This window comes from Zootoca vivipara, chromosome 16 (genome assembly GCF_963506605.1).
Source record: "Zootoca vivipara chromosome 16, rZooViv1.1, whole genome shotgun sequence".
NCBI lineage: Eukaryota > Metazoa > Chordata > Lepidosauria > Squamata > Lacertidae > Zootoca > Zootoca vivipara.
In genome coordinates this window covers 29,692,982-29,698,240 of record NC_083291.1, presented here as the reverse complement: position 1 = coordinate 29,698,240, position 5,259 = coordinate 29,692,982, and positions in this window count along the sequence as shown.

Sequence of the window (5,259 nt, the reverse complement as noted above, 5' to 3'; positions counted from 1 at the left end):
AGAAAGCATTTATATTCAGTTCAGGGCAGTCTGCCCTTGTTTACATGGTAGATTATAGCTCTTGTTCCTTTGGTCAATGGTGGGTCCAGGGTGTTCCTTCCCGTTGCTTATGGAGTTCAAAGACAGCAGACAATTGGAGCAGACTGTCGTTTTAGGCAACGGGGTTCCCTGCACCAATTTCTCGGATGAGACCAGATGAGTCTCCTTGTCTTAGAAGTTATTCCTGGGAGGCAGGATGTGTGTGTTCAGTCTCAGTGGTCCTGGGTCCCCTTGGCAAGTGGCACTTCCAATGCAACAGGTTTGGTGATAACAGTGGTTAGCGCTCTCTCTCTCTCTCTCTCTCTCTCTCTCTCTCTCTCACACACACACACACACACACAGAGGGAGGGAGGGAGGGAGAGGCATTAGCTTTTTTAAAAAGTAAAGAATGGGGCTTTTTTCAGCTGGAACTCAGTTCCGGCACCAATGTCATTATAAGAGAACAAGGGAGGCACTCATGATGAGTTCTGGCACCTGTATTTCTAGAAAAATCGCACTGGAAACGAATGATTTTTACTTTTAATTTTGCCAAAAGAGATTCAGTGGGCGTCTTCCCTGCCAACTTTTAAACAGCTGCTGAAAACTTTTCTATATGCAGCCAATTAAGAGTACAACCCGCAACACTGGGTTACTGATCTTTGTTTATAACTTGGTTGTTTTATGCTTTTGTTGTATGGGTTTTATCTATTTTCAACTGCTGCAAACCGTTTTGATACATTTGGGTGATACAGTGGCATATGATTATTATTATTTTTCGAAATATATACTTTTTACTTTTGTAAAAATATATGCACCACTCAATTATAAAACAAAAACAAAACACCTTACAAAGCACCTTACAAAAAGATAAGACAAGAAAATCAAGGGGGGGAATCAACCCTACTGTAAAACATACAGAAGTTAAAATAGGAAAATCACATCAACTTTCTAAGCAACATCGTAAACTGCGTTAGTAAGCTTTTTATTACTCATGAACAGTTCTTCCCTTTCGATTTTTTCCCCTGAACAATAACAATGACAACAACACTACAGTGGTACCTCAGGTTAAGAACTTAATTCGTTCTGGAGGTCCATTCTTAACCTGAAACTGTTCTTAACCTGAGGTACCACTTTAGCTAATGGGACCTCCTGCTGCCGCCGTGCTGCCAGAGCACGATTTCTGTCTTCATCCTGAAGCAAAGTTCTTAACCCAAGGTACTATTTCTGGGTTAGCGGTGTCTGTAACCTGAAGCGTTTGTAACCTGAAGCGTCTGTAACCCGAGGTACCACTGTACTTTATTGTGGTCGTAGACCAGCATAAGGAGGGAGGGGTACAATCATTTTAAAATAATTTAAAAATTTTTTAAAAGCTTTAAAAACCCTAAAAGGAATTAAAACAGAATCCAAAAAAAAGCTATGAAAGTCTAAAAGAAGGGTTAGGAACATTAGACGAGTGGAAGAGCGCAAAAGGCTAGTATATGTAAGACCACAGCTATCAGTCTACAGAGAACTCTGAGTGCTTATTATAACTAGTTTGTGGCACAGGTCATCATCCGTCGAATGCTGCTGTGCAGAATCTGGCAACGTATGTTGTAGCAGGGTTGGTATCTGAAAGCAGCAGGGGGGTATAGAATTGTCCTGTGTACCCTGGGTAGTTATGCAGTGATGGTAAGATGAGACTAGTACAAATGTCTCCATAGTAGAGACACTGGTTAAGCACATGTTCTGTTGTTTCTATTTGTCCAGAATCACAGGGGCATTGTCTCTCCAGAAGGCAATCTTCCTGTATCGGCCTTCAAGGACAGGCCGAGGGGAGGGCATGACATTGAGCCAAGGCCCTCCAGTGCTTAAGGACTTCGAGTTTAGCTAGATATGCCTTCGCCTTCTTCTTCTTCTTCTTCTTCTTCTTCTTCTTCTTCTTCTTCTTCTTCTTCTTCTTCTTCTTCTTCTTCTTCTTCTATCACTTGTAGCTGAGTAAGATTGTCTTTCATAAACAGAGTTTTAACATTGAGACCGTAAGTGACTGGAGGCCAATTCTGGATCCACAAGTCTTTCCACAGTGGGGACATTGTTTTCCGGGCAGCAGTTGAGTACCTGGAGGATTCATTGGCAATAAAAGTTGGGGTCCTGGCTAGATCCAACTGGCGCTCAGTGATTCCTGAACAACCTCTCTGCTGCAATAATTCAGCAATAATTCATGCACAGCACATACTCTTAGTCTGTTATGTTGCACTTGCAGACCCTTGCAAAGTGGGGTAGTCTCTTGCAAACATTTTCCATAGTGGGGCCATTGCATGAGTTCATGAAAGCAGCCGGGTTTATTGCACAATTTTCTGCTTTCTCCCAGCACTTGTCCTGTTGCATTTGTGTGCCCCCATCCAGAGCGTTAAGTTTTTGTTTTGTTTTTGCATTGTCTTGTGAGCTGGTGCTTAAAGAATTCATTGGGTTTCTGTTGGGTAATACAGTATTTGCATACTCTGCTCTGTTGACTCAGCTGTTTTGAAAATTCCAAGGACCTTTTCCAAGGTGAGCTCACAATCTTCTACCAAACTTTTCTTGATGCTGTTGTCTTTGATTCCAAATACTAGCTGGTCATCTAGGGTTGATGTATTCCCAAAAGTTTTTTGGGGGGGGGACATCTCCCCCAAAACCAAGTTGTTGACCCACTGAGGAGGGCATCTTGTCAAAAGACCCTCCCAAACTGGGAGATGCCCTTCTTATGATGATGCCCACAAGGGAGAAGGCAAGCCATTTCCCTCAAAGCCTCTAAGGTGGCCCTGAGGACAATCTTTAAAAATTAATCTAACCATGATATGGTTCCCTATGTTTCTAAATTTTGAGGGATAGCAAAAGAAGCAGAATGAAGAAAGGATTAGAAATCCTACTTACACTTTAGATGAAGAAAGTCTCTTCATTGCGCCGGAAAACATCTTGGCTTTCTCACCAACTAACTCTAGCTCCTCAAACTAACTATCCTCAGACAGTTGCTCTTCCCAAAGTCCTCAGCCAAGTCACTCAGCAGGGGACGTGTCACAATGGAGGACATGACACCATTGCTTTAGCTACCCAGCTTAACAATGGGCATGGCTCCCCTTAATATTCATTATATATATATATATATATATATATATATATATATATATATATGTTAGTGGGTTAAGCCATTTTGTTTAATTTATTTTTGAAAAGTTCAAGACCCCTTTTCATGCAGCCCAGTGATTTTCTGGAAAGGACAGGAAACGCCACACAAACATACACGCTTTTCAATATGGTGGGGTCACCAAAGGAAAACACTTCTGGCCTATACTACGGCTGCTGTTTCTCACTTAATACAGTGGTACCTCTACTTACGAATTTAATGCATTCCGAACGAACATTTGTAAGCTGAAAAAATTTGTAAGTCAAATCCCATAGGAATGCATTGGGAGAAAAAATTCGTAAGTAGAAGCAACCCTATCTAAAAATTCGTAAGTATAAAAAATCCTATCTAAACTGCATCCAAGATGGCGGACAGAGCTCTGTTCGTAAGTAGAAACATTCGTAAGTAGAGGTACCACTGTAGTTAAAAATAACCCCTCTCAACATCCTGTAGTAATCTGTCCAGTAATGATGGACAGGAGCAAGGCTTCATCCTTAGACCTCCTCATCCCCGTTTCTTTCCATTTCTGCCCAGTGTGTTCGGCCAATAAACAGCTTTCCTTAGGCTGCAAGGAAGTGAAATGTTATGAGTTTGTGGGTGCCAGGCACTGAACCTCTTGGATTCAGCAAATGGCTTTCTTTCAAAGAGATTCTGGAGCAGGAGGTCAGGCAAGTTCAGTTCTTTGTACGTGGCCAGCGAAACATGTTTTATCATGTTTTTAACATTGTGTTGGAGTCGCCCAGAGTGGCTGGGGAAACCCAGCCAGATGGGTGGGATATAAACAAATCATCATCATCATCATTATTAGAATTTTTAAATGATTTTTTAAAAAATTAACCCCCCTTGCCATACGCCTGGGCTTTCCTGGACAAACCAGTAACCAATAATCTGCCCAGGCGCCATTTTCCTGCCCAATTCCCGGACATATCCGAGAAAACCCAGACTTATGGCAGCCCTGTGCAAGACTCAGTTAACTCTCCTCAATGACATGTATTGCTTAGTGGCCTGAGATCAGTCACAAAACTCTAAAGAGGTTCTCTCTCTGCAATAGCATTCTGAACATGCAGCATTCAAATGTTCAAATTATATGTCCTTTTCAAGGTGTTTCTGGGAGGAAGTTATTGGTTTGTTTTGGTTTTGTTCTTGTTTTTATTATGTATTTTGTGCTTTTATGCGGTGGAACACCATGAGATCTTCTGATGAAGGGCGGTATGCAAATTTAATAAATAACAAGAGACCATATAACACCGCTCCTGAAAGACCTCCATTGGCTCCCAGTACATTTCCAAGCATAGGGCCGCGGGTGGCGCTGTGGTCTAAAGCACTGAGCCTCTTGGGCTTGCCAATCAGAAAGTCGGCGGTTTGAATCCCCATGACGGGGTGAGTTCCTGTTGCTCAGTCCCAGCTACTGCAATCTAGCAGTTCGAAAGTACGCCAAAAAGTGCAAGTGGAGTTTCCATGCGCTGCTCTGGTTTTGCCAGAAGCGGCTTAGTCATGCTGGCCACATGACCCAGAAAAACTGTCTGTGGACAAACGCCGGCTCCCTTGGCCTGTAAAGTGAGATGAGCACCGCAACCCCAGAGTCATCTGCGAATGGACTTAACTGTCAGGGGTCCTTTACATTTACCTTCTTCTTCTTTTTACGTTTCCGAGCACAATTCAAAGTGTTGGTGCTGACCTTTAAGGCCCTAAACGGCCTTGGCCCAGTATACCTGAAGAAGCGTCTCCACCCCAGTAGCTCAGCCCAGACACTAAAGCTCTGAGGGTCTTCTGGTGGTTCCCCCTCCTGCGAGAATTGAGGTTACAGGGAACCGGGCAGAGGGCTTTCTTGGTAGTAGCGCCTGCCCTGTGGAACGCCCTCCTATCAGATGTCAAGGAAATAAACAACTATCTGACTTTTAGAAGACATCTGAAGGCAGCCCTGTTTAGGGAAGTTTTTAATGGTTGATGTTTTATCGTGTTTCTAATATTCTTTTGGGAGCTGCCCAGAGTGGCTGGGGAAATCCAGCCAGATGGGTGGAGTATAAGTAATTTATTATTATTATTATTATTATTATTATTATTATTATTATCATCATCATCATCATCAACAACAACAACAA